We start from the raw sequence: 18,567 nt of genomic DNA, 5'->3' as shown, positions 1-18,567 counted from the left end.
GAAGGCCTCAACATGGCGGCACAGCCCTCGGGGCGAGAAAGCACCCCTGCACCTACATTGGAAGGCATCGGAGGTGAACTCCGCACGATTTCAGCAGCAATGGCCACGATGGCCACGAAAGCAGACCTCCTGGTCCTGACCACCACGATCCAGGACGCCATGCGGGCGGAACTAGCCGGCCTCCGGACGGAGGTGACGGCGCAGGGCACCCGACTACAAGCCCTGGAACACTCCCACGAGGCCCAAGGCGGGGGGGGGGAGGGGGGGAGAGTGGAACGGGAGAAGCAATAAGGGAAAGGGGAGTGGGCTGGGGGGGTGGGACGGCTGGTGGGGGGAGGGGAAGGGAGAAGGCCTAGAGAAGAGTACTACCGCAACAACCACGATGCGGATACTGGACCACACCACTGCCACAATAACCCCCACTCACGGTGCTATGAGCATCATAACCACGTATACCCCTGAGACCTACGTGCAGATGAGGCTGCCCCCACATACTATATTCGTATACCCAGTGGTACCTCCCACCCTCGAGGGCACTCTGCATGGGATGTAGGGTGGGGGGGTGGAGCGAGCTACCATAACCTACTTAGGCCCCGCTACACCTACTGTGCTAGATGGACAGGTCATTTAGGGCGGAGTGAAGAGGGGGGGGGGAACAGGACGAACCGCTTACAACCAGATAGGGAAACTAGACAGAAATGAAAGGTGGTTGACACGACCAATGGAAGGTGCTGAGGGCCTTATATATGTTAACTGTTATTACTGTTAATTGACTTATTTTCATTTGTATATGTTGCTGGACTGGACACCTCCGGGTGCTCCCACATCTCCCATGATCATCAACACGCGGGCTAGGACCCGGCTGGAGCGGGTACTATTGACCCATACCTAATTACACATTTAGATACGCTTCACTATTTTCGGTTTCGACCCCAGTCATTGCTCTACATAATCACTTACGCATATATCTCGACGGAGCCACAGGCACACTCACCCATCGATCTGGTTATCGGGGTGACGCCTGGTCACTCGCGCCGAGGCGTAAGTGTTACTCCTTCTCGAAGGAGACTCCAGGATAGTTTTAACATCTATCCACCGGGGATAATTCCCCACAGGGGGGCCCCCTTTTGCCCACCCTTATTTTAACCTCCCAATCCACACTCCCTACCTTACACCTACACTCAATCCCACACACGAAAGGACTGGACGTTGACACCACAGGGCAAAGGTTGAGGACGCGACAGATGTTAGACGAGTCCGCCTGACACCCCCACAACCCCTTACATAAATCCCGACCGGTCACACGGACACCCATAGGACAGCGCTACACACACACCCTCGCGGGGCTGCGCCGTCGGCCGGGTAACTTGCGCCGCTCGGGCGGATCCCCTGAGGTCAGATGCACCTAACTACGGACGAGACCATGGCGTACCATAGCTCCCCTATAACGGTCATGACGCTCAACTGCAGAGGCCTGAACATGCCAGAACGGCGCTCCCACCTGCTGAGGACACTGAGGCGAAAACATATATCGATCGCAGTGCTCCAAGAAACCCACTTTCGAGACGGCGCGGCGCCTAAGCTCCGCAACGCCTACTACCCAACCGGCTACTATAACAACCACCCGCTGGCCCGACGGGCAGGAGTAGCAATACTCATAGCTGCCGACGTAGGATTTCAAGAACTTGACAGGTTGACAGACGACCAGGGCCGTATCCTTTTCCTCAAAGGAATGATAGCCGACAGAATATTCACATTCGCCTCTGTCTATGCTCCCAATTCGAAGCAAGCACGATTTCTACGGACAACACTACGTAAACTACACGACTTCTCGGAGGGCGCCCTGATCGTGGGTGGCGATTTTAATGCCCCCCTAGACCCACTTACAGACTCCTCTACGGGACACAGCAGCCTACCACAGACCCACATTAGATCCATACGAAAGTCCCTGAGAGAACTATCCTTGGTTGACTGCTGGAGAACGCTACATCCCACTAGCAGAGACTACACGCACTACTCGATTATACATAACCGCTACTCCCGAATCGACTATATCCTCATTAAACAAGAAGGCCTATCGAGACTGAGAAAGGCATCCATCGAGCCGGCAACATGGTCTGACCACGGCTCGGTCCAGATAGAATTGGAATCCCCGTTATTCAAGCCGGCGATCCGGTCCTGGCGCCTGAACGAGTCCCTACTCCAAGACCTAGCGGTGCGGACTGAGATCTCTAGGACCTTAGAACACTACTTTGAGGAGAACGGGACCGACGAAACATCCCCGGTGTCCGTATGGGAAGCACATAAGAGTGTCATCCGTGGCACCCTTATTGGTATTGCGACCCGCAAAAGAAAGGAAACAACGCAGGCAATGTCCGCCCTATACGGCACCATCACACGCCTCGAGCTCCAACACAAACGCTCCCAACTAGTCGAAACATATGCCGAACTGACAGAAGCCCGACGCAACCTGACAACCCTCCTCACACAACGACACCTACGTTCGCTTCAAAGATCGAAAAACTTCTTCTTTACGCACGCGAACAAAGGGGGGAAATTCTTAGCACGGCTGCTACGAGGAGAAACGACACGCACACAGGTACGCAAGATTCGCCTGGCCTCGGGAACCACATCACAATTCCCCGAGGACATAGCACGAGAGTTTCGGGAATACTATACCTCACTATATAACCTACACCGACCCCAGGACCCACCACACCGACGAGACCTGGAACAACGAGAGCGGACGTACCTACAGGATAATCTCCGAACGAGAATCGACCCAGAAGCGGCTCTCATGCTGGACGAATTAATCACGACCGACGACCTGGCCGCGGCGCTTAAAGGTACGAAGTCGGGAAAGGCCCCGGGACCGGACGGATTCTCTACGGGCTATTACAAACGCTTCGCCCCACTATTACTACCGTGGCTAACTAAGGCCATTAACAAAGTGGCGGAGGGGGCACAGTTTGGCATGGAATCCTTAATGGCCACTATTACGGTGATACTTAAGCCTGGGAAAGACCCGGAACAATGCAGCAGCTATCGCCCAATTTCCTTACTGAACGTGGACACGAAGCTCCTAACGAAGGTCCTCGCTACCAGACTCCAAAGGGTACTACCGAACCTTGTCCATGCAGACCAAACGGGATTTATCCCGGGCCGGGAGGCACGGGACAGTACGTTACGCCTGTTTTCCATACAACACCACGCACGGAAATACCGGAAGCCTCTCCTATTATTATCCACAGACGCGGAAAAGGCGTTTGATCGAGTGGAATGGTCTTATATGTTCCGAACTCTCCGGCATATGGGCGTTGGACAGCGGACTATGGCTTGGATCGCGGCCCTATACAGCTCTCCAAGGGCGTCAGTACGAGTCAATGGAGCGCTAACTACTAACTTTAGCATTGCAAACGGCACCAGACAAGGATGCCCCTTGTCGCCTCTCCTGTTCGCTCTCACCCTGGAGCCACTCCTACAAGCGATCCGAAACCACCCGGACATACATGGATACTCGTGGAAAGGCACGGAACATAAAGTAGCCGCATATGCGGATGACCTCCTATTCTTTGTCTCCCAGCCACGGATTACACTGCCCTGCATACTCTCCGAAATAGACAAGTTCGGACAGATCTCGGGATTCAAGCTGAACCTAGCAAAATGCGAGACACTCAACATTACAACCCAGCCGGCGGAATACGAGGCCCTGGGCCCTCTATTCCCCTTCCGCTGGTGTACAAAGGCGATGAAATACCTAGGAGTCTGGATTCCCTCAGACCCACAAAACGTCTATAAACTCAACTTCACACCGCTCCTAGAGAAGATTGAACTGGACCTGAAGAGGTGGGCACACTCGCATATAACATGGCACGGCCGCGTAGCGGTCTTCAAAATGAACATTCTCCCGAGGGTCCTCTACCTGTTCCAGACTACACCCATAGCCTTACCATCGACGTTCTTCTCGAGACTCAAATCAGCGGTCATCCATTATGTATGGAGAGGGGACAGGTCCAGGCTGCGCCATGACCTACTGTGCCTACCCAGGCACAGAGGGGGCCTGGCGTTGCCGGACTTTAAAAAATACCACCAGGCGGCAACGCTACAGCGTATCCTCGAGTGGCACGAGACAAACACAATGGGTGGAACTGGACAGGGAGGGCGACGCAGCAAAACTGAAGGCGTCAGTGTGGCAGAGACGGGCGACAAGGGGCAGCAGAAGACAAGACGAGGGCCCAGTGGCGCACACACTACTCACTTGGGAGAATCTCAGGGAGACACCCGGGATATCCCCGACCCCGAGTCCCCTGATGCCGATCGCCCACAACCCCAACATAGTGGGGGGACTGCCCACAGAGGCCTGGAAATTCCTGGGGGACGAGGATTACATCCCGATACGGAAGGTCACCCAGGACGGCGCCCTTAAGACACTGGACACACTGCTAGAAGGTCGCCAACGATCCCCGATGGTCACTCTCCGGTATATCCAACTAAAACACTACTTGACCTCTCTACATCACAAAGACAAACTACGGAGGGATCTGACAAGATATGAGACTCTCTGCACCCGAGGTGTTTCGCTAGATAGGACCATCTCAACTCTTTATCAATACCTGCTGACCGAACCCACAACAGACACCAACACCTTTCAACGACGATGGGAATGGGCTATGAACAAGACCTTCACCCAGACACAATGGGAGACAGCCCTAATATGGCAACATAAGAGCTCTTCTAGCTCTCGCTATCAGGAAGTAAATTACAAGCTGATTTCAATGTGGTATAGAACACCAATACTACTACATAGGATCTTCCCTGCCACACCACCGACATGCTGGAGATGCCTGGAAGACGACGGGACCCTACTGCACATCTGGTGGGAATGTAGACTCATCGCACCATTCTGGGTACAAATTGAATCAGATATCCACCTGATCCTTGGAGAGGACACTGAATGGTCGGCGGAACTAGCTTTACTGCACATATCCGCACAATCAATATCCGCCTACAAGAGGTCAGTCCTACGCCATCTCCTGAATGCGGCCAAGTCACTTATCCCGGTACACTGGAGGACAACTGACCCCCCCACCAGGGACGAATGGATCCACAGAGTCGACGACATCAGAGCAGCGGAGTCGCTCCAGGCGGAGCTGACGGGCAGGGAGGCAAAATATGCAGCTGTCTGGGCACCATGGCTCGTCTTTCGGACGCGACCGTAGGGGGGGTCCGCCGGGGGGGGGCTGGGCCCGGGGGACGGCGCAGCCCTTGAGTACCACCAGCTTCACATTCATACGACCTATAATGACCCTAATCTGCTGGCAACGGTGACCACCACACCCCACGGACTACCCACATCTCCCTGACAGGACGTACACGCAATCACGACTAACTCATGACAATAGGACCACTCTTAAAGACCGCATGCATACGCATGAAACTGTCCAACGGACACACGCCCATGAACTGCCCACACCCGCACTATGTGACAACCACATGACCATGAATCTACTAAATACGGGACACCTACCGCACTGACCCAGCAACTACAGATAGTCAACCCACGTTAGGTAGGACGGTAGCAACCGGGTGAGACCGACTCAGACACACCTCACATCTTGATCCCCGGGGCGACATGAGACCCATTGACGACCACCTACGAGACTTACACAACCCCGCACTATCTGGCTACCTCAACAGAACTCACACCAGACCATATGGGACCGGAACCGACTCAACTACTGGCGGGGCCCCTTTACACTACCATGCAACCCCGTTAACCCCGCTCTGCCCCCTATATATTCCCCGACTGTACAGTACCAACCCTCTTCAACACCAACAACAACACCGAACCCACCCGGGTTATACCACACACTGACACACTACACCACACCACACTCCCATACACCCCACTAAAACACACATGAACCCAAGGCTCAGGTGCCTATAGAATTACCCGCACAGCCCTAGCCCGCAGTTGATTGAACCTGGTAATTCACGTACCTCACAAGAGCTATGATGTGGCACCTCCCAGGAAGGTACGAGGCTTCACCCGACACTAGCGCTCTACTGTTACCTGAGCCTACAACAGTCATTGTTTATACTCTACGATATGTATTGTGTAATGTTATGTTCTTACTATATTGACCCTGTTCTTTATATATTACACCTTTTCTGCGGGCCTGCGCGCCCACATTTGCCTACTAATATGAATAACTGTATAACTCAATAAAAATGTGATTAATAAAAAAAAAAAAAAAAAAAAATCCCACGAGCCGGGTTGTCCAATTTAACAGGCGTGTCCAATCATACTGAAAGAGAATATGAAAAGTTTTAGTCTACGTATAGGTTGCATGAAGCATATACCCTGACTGTCCTGAGCTAGAACTTAACATAACTAACTGTGCATAGCAATGTCCAACCCAATACACATCAAATCCCAATGAAAAGAGTGAAGCAGAACAAATGAATCGTAGTATACATGTAAACGTTACAAGGCATATATAGAAGAAAAGGAATACAGGGAGGGATACAGATAAAGAAACAAGAAGATACAAGGGGGTGGAATATTTGCCTCCTGTCATTATTAAAATTCAGATTATTAGTGCTCTAAAGCTAACATCATCTTCAATTTTACCACATGACAGGAGGCTTCATATTTTGCAATTTCAACGCTGTGATAGAAGGGAAAAAGCAGGGTTAAAAGCAGGTTGGAAAAATAATTTCCGAAACGTAGGTTCGCGTGTCCAATATGCAGCACATACGATTTCCATGAGCGAGGCTCCCACCACCAAGGCCGAGGACGCTGCCACTCCGCGCAACGAGTGCGCCCCAAAAGATGGATCTATCTCTGCCAGAGACAATAGCCAACAAATTCATCTGGCCAAGGTCATGACCAAAACTGGGCCATAAGGTCAAGCGTAGGAAACAAGAAGTTGGTGAGGAGAAAAAGACCGTATTCTCCACATAAGATCGAAGGGTTGAAACCACACAATGTTGAGGATCCGAAGGAAAGAAGGGGTAAAAAACTGAGGAAGAATTCGACTTGGTACAACGTGAGACCTGAAAGGTAACCCCTTACGGGCAGAACACAGAAGCATTCGAGTCAAACGACCGAGAGCCGTAAGGAGACCAGAGAAGAAAGGAAATTTGCCAATAAGTTGCCGAAGGGATAGCCTTGTCGTTGGAGGGCCAGTTGCGTAAAAATTGGAGAATGATACCAACATCCCACAATCGAGCATACTTAGGTCCCAGAAGGCAACATAGGTGCATGTCCTATAGAAGACGACAAACTAGAGGGTCCTGACCCACAGGAGACCCTTGTAGGTGGAACGTGAGCTGCCGAAATGGCCGACCGTACCACGCTAATCGAGCAATAATACTTGCCCGATGTGAAGAGAGAGGAAGGATGTTTAGTATCGCAGGAACAGGGGATGTAAAGGGATCGAAGTCCTGTCCCACACATCAATCGGACCAAGATTTCCAGGCAGAGAGGTAGCATTTCCTCGCTCCCGGTGCCCATGAGTCCCATAAAAGGTCCTTATCATCCTGTGATAGTTCTTAGATGTGCCAGGAACCCAAGAAAGCATCCAGGCCACCAGAGGGAGGCAGTCTTCCATGAGGAGTGGATGCTGATGTCCCATCCGGTCCCTGAGTATCATCGGGTCAGATGGCAAGAGGAGGGGGTCCTCGGATTACAATTCCAGAGGTTCCGGGAACCAAGGTTAGCTCTGCCACAAGAGAGTCAGGTTCGTCAGTGTCACCTGCTGGACACGGACATGGTGGAGAACTTTCGCAATCATAGCGAACGGTGGGAATGCATAGGCTCCGTGGTTCAGCCAAGTCTGTAAGAAGGCGTCCACCGCAATGCTTTCTGGGTCCGGTAACCAGTTGAAGTAGTCCTGTGTCTGGCGGTTGTTGCGAGGGGAAATGGACCCCTCTGGTCATTCAGCGATGCAAATATCTGTGGGTCCAGTTGCCAGTCTCTGCCGTCCTTCCAGTGGCGTGAAAAGCAATTTGCCGTGAGGTTCGATTCTCCCAGTGGCGATGTTGCAGTGTAGGCAGTAATCAAAAATCTCCTTTGTGAGTTCCACTAGCACTTGTGAGCACGTGCCCCAGAGGGGATTGATATATTGCACTGCCGACACATTGTCCATCCGAAGAAGAATGCTGCAGTTAGACTTCCCTTTTGTGAGACTGTGGAGCATGAATGAGCCCGCTAGCAGTTCCAGGCAGTTGATGTGCATGGAAAGTTCCTCGGAGGTCCAGACGCCCCCGTTGGAGACTTTGTCATCCGTAGTCCTCCACCTATACGGCTGGTGTCTGATTCTAACACAAAGTCTTGTTGACTTTCAAATTGGCCCGACCATTCCAGGCTTCCATGCAATTCAGCCATCATTGGAGTTCCGTCTGAACCTCGTCCGACATCGGGACTGGTTGGTCGTTTGTCGGGTTCTGGTGTAGGAAGCACGCCTTGAGTTGTTGCATGGCTCGGTAGTGTAGGGAGCCTGGAAATATCACCTGGATGGAGGAGGACAGGAGTCCTACTATCCTTGCGAGCAGGCAAAGAGGTATGGACGGCACGCGTAAGACCTTGCAGATTTCCTTGCGGATGAAGGTCACCTTTGTGGCTGGAAGTCTTAGTGTACAGGATCTGAAGTCTATTTTGAATCCTAGAAACTGAACAATTCGAGAGGCTTCCAGCGCCAACTTGGTGTGATTGACCATGAAACCCATAGTGGTTTGACAGTGTAGCCTGTGTGATTCCTTAGCGTTCGTCTGTCCCATTAGAAAATAAGGATATCATCCAGGTAGATGATACAGTGCACCCATGGGGCCCAAAGGTGTGTCACTACGGGTTTCTGCATTTTTGTAAAGTACTAGGGGGCCGTGCTGATCCCAAACGGAAGGCAGGTGAATTGCCATGCGGTTTCGTGCCAGAGGAAGCGAAGATAGGGACGGCTTAATTCGTGAATAGGGATTGTCAGGTGAGCATTTTTCAAGTCTAGACAGGTGAACCAGTTGTTGTCCCGAAGCAAGTCTCGAAGGAGGTGAATGCCCTCCATCTTGACGTGTCTGTAGACGACGTGGGCGTTTAATTGTCGTAGATTGATGACTGGACGTAATTCTCCATTCTTTTTCTTGACAAGGAAGATGTTGCTGAAAAATCTGCCCATGTCCTTTAATGGTTGAATTGCGCATTTTGAGCGCAGATCCCTCAGCTCCGAATCGATCAGTTGCATGTCTGCAACTCAGAGCAGGTGAGGAGGCCGAAATTGGACCGGCGTATCCTAACAGTTTGAAGCACCAAGGCACTCGTGGAGAGGCCTGTCCAATTCTGGGAAAAAATGAGAAATGCAGCTTGTGATTTGAACAGATACTATTGGTAATGAAAATTGGTGAGCGTCCTCTGACACGTCGGCCGGGGTCTGAGCAACTAGCATAGTGGAACCGCTGTGCCAGGGGTCCTAGTTCCTTGTTCCCCAATTACACCAGTTGTTCGTTTATGCGAAATAGTGCTGCACGGTGTCTCTCAGGCAAAAGGGTCACATTGGTGATACCCAGGCAGCAGAAGAACCGTTGTGCCCACTCCCTGATGTCTCTCGCCCATTCACTCACCATGTCGGAGTCAAAACTATCCGCCCTAGTAAAAGCGAAATACATGACCCTAGCCAGTGATCCTATTTAAAACCACGCTACATGCCTCTGTGGGGAAGGCCACCTTATCTGGCAGCGTGGGCTGTGGGAACTTGGATCTCATGCGCTTCCGAACCTCCTTGTCCAAGAGTTTTCTGAGCCAAAAAGCCAGAAATGGATGAATTTGGCAAGGTGGCCTGGAGGTGCCTATTCCTCGTAGCGGGGGTGTCGAATGCCCCTGGGGTCGAGCATCTGGAGTCACCCTGTGCTATGGTCGAAATGCTGGTCAGGGCATTTGCACTCTGGGGCTCACCCAGAAATGTGCAAAAGTCGGGTCATCATTTGGGTCGGACGCCCCAAGCGTCATCATTTGGGTCGGACGCATCTGCTTGCCACTCATCCAGCACAGATAATGCTCATCCGATAATGCACAGATAATGCTCATCCGAGGAGGAGAGCGCGTTGGTCTGCGGTCCGTGCGTTGGGAGGTCTCCCTACGCTTGGCAGGAGCCTTGCCTTTGGCCTTTTTCACCTTCCAGTGGCGTTTAGGTGGTCTGGTACGCTCCCTGGAGGAGTCCGAGCCACGTAGTAGGCGCTTTTAAGAGGCCTAGTAGGCTTGTGTTCAGATAAAAAGGTTTTAGAGAAGGCCTTCTCCATAGAAGCCACGATGGCTGAGGCAATCATGGCCTTGAGATCGGTTGGAGTCTGTGACTCTTACATCGTTGTAATGGGCGTAGTATGTGGATTACCCAAGGACAGTAAGCATGAGGGCAGGTGGAACTGGCACTGAGGGTAGTAGAGGCCTAGGGACCAGGGGGCTGGTATATAGGCTGGCATTATGCAAGCCTGAATAAACAGTCGCGCCTTATGGATAGGGCAAATGGAGAAGGCAATGTAAAATCACTGGGGCTCAACCAGGGGTTCAGGAACCTGCATGCACAGGCTTATTCGGCAGCACAGATGGGGGGCTCACCCCAGCCAGATTAAGGGGTAAACCCTAACCAATCCCCAAGTGCAGAGCACTAACCTGAAGCCTGGTCCCACAGTGTGTTGAAAGAGCACTAGAAGTATTAGGCAAACTCTACAGCAGAACAAGGCTGATCCACAGAAATGCATGCAGCAAAAATGATGAATACAAAATGGCCGCCGGGATGCACACCCACAGCAAGCCGCGGGAGCTAGGTACCTCCCAATCGTGCGGAAGGGTTATGCAAGAGAAAGTGCGAATGGGGAAAAAAAACACTGAATGCACACATTCGACTTGCGGAGAAAGTACGGGACAAATGCCCGCATTCGCATGCGAGAAGTCAATCAGCAATTAAGGGAACTTTTGCAAGGTCACAGCCATTCGGCGGAAGGGGCCGAATGTGGTTAGGGCTCCAGTGTGCGTGCGGTAAAATTGCAGCAAGCGGGGAGAGAGAGACAGCTAAGGGGGGGGAGTGGGGGTGCAGGAAAATTGGGACCGTGGGAAGGGTGAAAGTAAACCCAAAGGAAGAGTACGGGACCCCCCCAGGGCTCCAGGGAGGAGAAAAAAATGAGTGGGGAGCAAACAAACCCCAAGTGCAGAAATAAAAGAAAAACACACCAGAAGGAGGGAGAATACAGGGAGAAGGGGTTCACCCAAGGGATATGTACCCCAGAAAGTGAAACACCAAGTACAAGCAGTATACACAATAAGGAAAACAGTGTAATAAATAAGTAATGAACAAAGACAGAGAGAGGAGAACCAAAACTATGTACTTAACTTGTGATGGAGCAGCAAAGAAAGAGGAAGTTATTCAGTTATACACACCTTTTATATCCATTGCTTGCATTTGATTAGTTTTCCGTTTTCTCTTTACTTGTCTTTGCTGCTATATGGAGTTAGTAAAGAAAGAAAAGCAAAATATGAAGCCTACTTGTAAAGAATATATACCCCAACACGCAGGATTCAACTTAACAAAGGACAACACAGAGGAGAGATACGTCTACCGGACCTTAGAATGGCCGGACTCGACGTATATGAGAGGAGACAGAGTCAGGAACGATCCGAGGTCAAAGGCACAGAGAGACAGCGTAAACTAGGACTAGCCGTGGTCTGGTACACAAAAAACAGAAAGCCGGCAAACTGAACAGATAAGGATAAAGAGATAACGTAGTCAGAAACAAAGCCAAGGTCAATACGAAGGAACACAACTGAACACAACAAGCGCTAAAGGGAACTGAAACAGAAACCACAATAGGGCAGGGAGTAAAGGGAGAGGTAAGTTTAAATAGCTTCTAAACTAATTTGATTGGCTCCTGTCATATCCACACCCCCAAAAGCTAAGTGTATGGGGAGTGTGGCATGACAGGGGCCAATGGGAGCCTTTTGACAATTTAGGCTCTCACTGTCTCTTTAAGAGAGCGCCCGAGACTCGCGGCGCGCTCTTAGATTCAGGCGGGACACGTGACCGCTTCTCGCGGTCACTGCCCGCCTTCCTAGTGAAGCCGTCGGATGAGCCGTGCGCGGCTCGTGCAGCAGGACCGCGCACGGCTCGAAGAGAGGACCGCAGCCGGACCCTGGATAAGGTAAGTAACGCTACACTACTGTAATGTGGTAAAATGTATTGAGTATTCTGGAACCAATGGGTCATAGGACATTTTTTAAAATTAAGTAGTTAAGATACTTGTTTTACTAGATTTTTCTTTAGCAATGTGGTAGTTCTGCCTCTGGTGAATGCAAGACAAGCAGGTTCCTTTACATTCCTACTTTCAAACAACAATAAAAGATTACACAAATTTGGTTGTTCTATGACAATCTCACAGCCAGCTTAAGCCAAAGTGAACAGTCATTGTTTCAGCCAAATTATCCATGAATGAAAATTAGCAAGTCTTTATATATTTTGGAGGGTTAGGTAGGCATTCAAGAACAGGGCCAACATTAGAATGCATGTGCTTATAGGCACAACATGTTGAGCCATGTACTCCCAAGCATTTCACTATGGGGCTTTGGAGGGACTCTTTAGCCATAAATCTATTGGCTCAATGGGAGCATATGTAGCCTTGAATCTTTCTTGGGCTAATGCTGACAAGTTGCTCTGTCTACCCAGTCTTCTCATTGAATCTTGGCCAGGAGTAGAAGAAGCAAAGGATAGACTCGAGGAATGTACCATTCTATCATGTCTTTGCACCTCTATCTCACCTGTGTTACTTATGCACCCAGCTGAGACTCAATGAGGTGAAAAAGCAGGGGCAGCATTTTGATAGCAGTAGCCACCACAAATAATTGGGGGCTAAAAGCTTTGTAGCAAGCCACAGTCTTATTTCTGACTGCCTCGATGTCATTGAAGCTCAGGAAGATGTACACATAGAAACACAAATGTGTTTCACTCAAAAGGGGCTTTTTCAAACACTTTGGGTGAAACACATTAGTGTTTTAACAAGATTGGTTTTATTATCGTTTTTTTTAACTAAAAATATTTTTTTACCTTACCTGGACCTTCCTAATTTTATCTCCTTTTTTTTGCTTTTAGACTAACAAAACAGAGAGCACTAGTAAAATATCCGTAAACACTCGACACCTTAATTGGCTTTGACCCTGACCAACCATCTACAAGGAACCAAGCTGTGCAACATATCCACAGGCAGGGATCTTACTGTCCAGGCTCAGAAGGAGGGTAGCAGGACCCAGACTGTAGTCGGTTTATCAGTGATATGGGAGACCGGCTGCGTCTCCCACCCAGGCACGTGCATCAGGCCACGAGATTCTCCGGGTACTGTAGAATACCTGTGGTACTCAGTAAATTTGTGTCAGTAGGAACCACTGCCCGCTTCTCATGTTGTCAAGCAGCAACTTAGTCAGATTAACCAAAATTTTGGGTTTATATGCCAGAAATCTTCAATTGTTTTCAGTGTCTAAAACTAAATGATCATTTAATTTCCATATTTGATTTGGATTTTAACAAAGAGCTTTGGATAGATGTAAAATGATTGTTGTATGGTCTGACCAAGTAGTGTTATATCTGTATATCTGATTTTAAGATGTGTGGTATCGTGCTCTCATTAATCATAAACCTATCAATATGTGAGTAGATATTGTGTTGTGTTGTGTTGAATGGTAGGTAAAATCATTTTCCCCTTCATGAAGTAATCTCCATGAATCATATAAACCATTAGTAAACATAAGTTTGTAACATGTTTCAGCTAAATTTACTATATCAGATCTATCTGTTACGTCGGTGTTTTCTCTAATTATAGCTAAGTCAGTATTCATTACAAAATTAGTATCATCACATATGATCATTCTTCCTTTAATATTTTCTGAAACTATGTCAATTATTTTTTTGAAAAAATTGATTTGAATTGGGGAAATACACATTCATTATGGTATAGTCAATGTTATTAATTTGTCCTACCCATAGTAGGTATCTACCGTCTGTATCATCTATAACTTTGTCTGTAGACCACGCCACATTTTTATTAAAAATGAGTTTCTTGTATACATACAGCATCAGATTTGTTTGATTTGACTTAATTGAAAAGGTATCTTCTCTTGGTCGGTGTATTTAGGCCCCTAACATTAAATGATATAATTCTTAGTGACAGTTCAAGACAAAAAACAAACAAACATCAAACAATAGTAAAAATATATTAAAGGGAATAATAAGAGAGCCCAAATCACACCGCAACATACAAGCCTACTTTTCAATGACAACAAAAATTTGTTTAGAAAGCGGACACAAATTTGGTCATTCTAGAAAATTATCATAGTTAACTTGAACCAAAGTGAGCATTCATTGTTCCAGCAAACTATCCATCAATTAAATTTATCAAGAGTATATATATTTTAGAGGATTTGGTAGGCATACAATAAGAATGCAAAATTTAGATCTTAATTGCTTCGAGCCACAACATTTTGAGCCTCCCACTCCACCTCCCAGTCATATCACTCTGGGGCTTTGGAGGGACTCTAGCCATGAATCCATTGGCTAGATGGGTATTTGAATCCTTGACTCTTTCCAGGGCTTCTGTTGTCAAGTTGCTCTTCCTACCCAGTCTCTTCATTGAGTCTTGACCACGAGTGGAAGCTGCAAAGGGTAGAATTGGGGAACATATCATTCTATCATGTGTTTTTTTTTCTTTAATTAATCTTCATTATATTTTAAACATAAATAGTTACAGAAAAAAAAGTAACATGCAAATATAACACATAAGACAGACAAATAGTATACATTATATTGTTTAGTTCATGATCAGTGCAATGAGCATTTAGAAGACTACACAAACATGTAAGCCATGACAAAAACAAAACGTAAAGCACACACAAAAAGGTAAAGCATTTTCTCTGTTTATACATCCTGCAATATTTATTAATCCTTAAAATGTTCTAGCCAAATTTGTGCTTAGTTACATTTACTAATTGATGATGGACTAATCCATCTTAGGCCTTTTTCCATTTTTAATTGGTATATTATTTATTTATTTTTTTAAGTAGGTCCAAAGTGATTATGTAAGGGTCCTTCCAATGCCTAAATATTAATGTTGCTACGAAGAAGTGTATAATTAACATTGTTTCTGATTTAGAGACTATATACCAATTTAAATGCAACAGTTCGGTTTTAGTTTGTTTTTTCGAAATTCAATTTAGTAAGCAATTTCATAGCCTTCCTTAGTGCCATATCTCCAGCATCTATTGGAATAATGAGGATACATGGCAACAGGTTTAGAAGGAACCTGTTGCCACATATATACTAATTTATTTTGGATTTCGATAACATTCGAGCAATGCATCAGACTATTAGTTAGTTTGATGGATTTCAACCAGTCCTCATATTAAAAACAGAGCTTCAAATCTAGTGACCATCCCTCTTTGGCAGATATGTGTGTGTATTTTATTCCAGATGATTTTATCCCATTATTTTATTTTATCATAATTTTATCATATTTTATCATAATTTTATCATAATAATTTTATCATTATTTTATCATAATTTTTTGTATACAAGTATGTATCTAAAAAATTCTGATATAACTGAACATTTCTTCAGAGGGTAAGTACATGGTTAGTTTCTTTTAAATGGATCATAAAGTTTATTTCCATCATAGCTTTATCTTTGTTATTTTTAATCCTAGATAAAATAATTTGTTCCCATAAATAAAGTTAAAATAAGTCTTAAATGGTAAAAAATCTCTGTCTATGGTTTTAGACATAACTAAGGACATCTCTATAATAAGTTTATAATTTGAAATGTGAAAATATTATTTGATAACCCTCATTAGTATTAGTATACATCATCAGCATATAAACAGTTCTTGTATTCATCTTTCTTAATAGGGTAACCTTTAATGGAATGGTTTGATGTTATATATATTGCTAGCATTTCTATTGTTATAATGCATAATAAAGGACATAGAGGACAACCTTGTCTGGTTGCATTATTGATATTGAACCAATCTGATTTTATATTTTGAACAATACAAGACTTCTATAGCATTTAAGATGAATCATTTCAGGCATACGGCATTTAAAGACTAAAACATGAAATCTCAACCGATCAAATGCTTTCTCAGCACGAGTTAAATAATCATAATTTCGAGGGGGGGCGTGGCCAGCTGAGCAACCGACTAGACGTGCCTGTGCAGAGCTCCTGCTAAACAGACCACAAAAACGACCAAAAAGCCACGAAAACGAGCATAATTGGAGACAAATTGCCGCTTATACCTCCAACATAAAGATGGGGCGCAAACACCAAACGCAAACCCACACAGAGGGCTTTTGCCAGACCGATATTCAAAGGTCCTTCGATGGGCCGCGGCCCCAGGCCCGGGCCAAGATGGCCCCTGACACAGCACGAGGCTCCAGTAACTCAGAAGACTCCATGGAGGAGGATGATATAGAGGCCTCGCAGACAATGAGTGGAGTACATCAGAGGGCAGAATCAGACACAGACGCATCCCCGTCCACTAAAGGGGACATTAAACAACTCCTATTGGACCTACGGGCGGTGTGGAAAGCGGACCTCGCGGGGGTTCAGACTGAGATAACCACCCTGACCCATCGGGTAGATGAGGTGGAATCCAGAGAGGAAGAAAGAGACGGCTTACTAGCAGAATCTCAAACTCAAATACATGCCATGTCCCTGCAGCTCCAGAGACTTACCAACATGGTCACGTCTCTGGAGGCCAGACACCGCAGGAGAAACATCAGGCTCCGAGGCATACCGGAGTCCGTGAACCACTACTTTGAAAGTAGTGGTGGGCTTAACAACATATGGCCATATGGTGGAACCAAATCCCCATATTTATACTTATATAGACATTTTAGTAGCCTTCTTTGTTCTCTTTGTAGTCTGAGTGCGCCGCAACTATTTATTCTCTCATTCATGAAGTTTTGGTCACAGCGGCAGCACCTTTCATACAAAAGTAGGTCTCGGGAGTGCCCACTATCCTCTCTCTGTTCATATTATATTTGGAATCCAGACCAGATTCCTTAGGTGTTAAGCACCCCGCCCAGGCCCCCCCAGCTTCAGAGTCTCCTTTAGAGGTGGCCACAGGTGTGTATATATAGGAGGAGTTTATCAATAGTCAGTTCACTTTTATTATTTTTTCCAGCTAGCACAGTCATTTGCAATAGTGAGTATACCCATTTTAGCACAAACACATTAACTATTTAGTTTTAACACTGTTTTTAATTGCTTTCATCACATATGTTTGTATACTCACTATGCTCTTACCAGTATTTAATTTAACACTTTTATTTTTAACACTATTACTATTTATTTGCCCCCCACATTTCAGTGTAGGACCCACCAATAATGGGGTACTTTGAAAGTAGTGGTGGGCTTAACAACATATGGCCATATGGTGGAACCAAATCCCCATATTTATACTTAGATAGGCATTTTAGTAGCCTTCTTTGTTCTCTTTGTAGTCTGAGTGCGCCGCAACTATTTATTCTCTCATTCATGAAGTTTTGGTCACAGCGGCAGCACCTTTCATTCAAAAGTAGGTATCGGGAGTGCCCCCTATCCTCTCTCTGTTCATATTATATTTGGAATCCAGACCAGATTCCTTAGGGGTTAAGCACCCCGCCCAGGCCCCCCCAGCTTCAGAGTCTCCTTTAGAGGTGGCCACAGGTGTGTATATATAGGAGGAGTTTATCAATAGTCAGTTCACTTTTATTATTTTTTCAAGCTAGCACAGTCATTTGCAATAGTGAGTATACCCATTTTAGCACAAACACATTAACTATTTAGTTTTAACACTGTTTTTTAATTGCTTTCATCACATATGTTTGTATACTCACTATGCTCTTACCAGTATTTAATTTAACACTTTTATTTTTAACACTATTACTATTTATTTGCCCCCCACATTTCAGTGTAGGACCCACCAATAATGGGGTACTTTGAAAGTAGTGGTGGGCTTAACAACATATGGCCATATGGTGGAACCAAATCCCCATATTTATACTTAGATAGGCATTTTAGTAGCCTTCTTTGTTCTCTTTGTAGTATGAGTGCGCCGCAACTATTTATTCTCTCATTCATGAGATAACCACCCTGACCCATCGGGTAGATGAGGTGGAATCCAGAGAGGAAGAAAGAGACGGCTTACTAGCAGAATCTCAAACTCAAATACATGCCATGTCCCTGCAGCTCCAGAGACTTACCAACATGGTCACGTCTCTGGAGGCCAGACACCGCAGGAGAAACATCAGGCTCCGAGGCATTCCGGAGTCCGTGAACCAGGAGGCCCTGATGGATTTTGCTATCAAAGTAGCTGGAGCATTGGGGTGCAGGCGGTAAACGAAGCACAGCCCTTGATGTCGGCGTTCCGAGTCCGGAAGGCCCCCACTGCCCTTGCAGATGCCCCCAGAGACACCATCGTGATTACACGAGATATCTCGGTCAAGACAGCCCTCCTGTACCGCTCCAGAAACCTGGACCCTGTGGCGATGGAAAACAGCCATAT

Source organism: Pelobates fuscus, chromosome 2 (genome assembly GCF_036172605.1).
Source record: "Pelobates fuscus isolate aPelFus1 chromosome 2, aPelFus1.pri, whole genome shotgun sequence".
In the NCBI taxonomy this organism is placed as follows: domain Eukaryota; kingdom Metazoa; phylum Chordata; class Amphibia; order Anura; family Pelobatidae; genus Pelobates; species Pelobates fuscus.
This window is presented reverse-complemented; position numbering follows the sequence as displayed.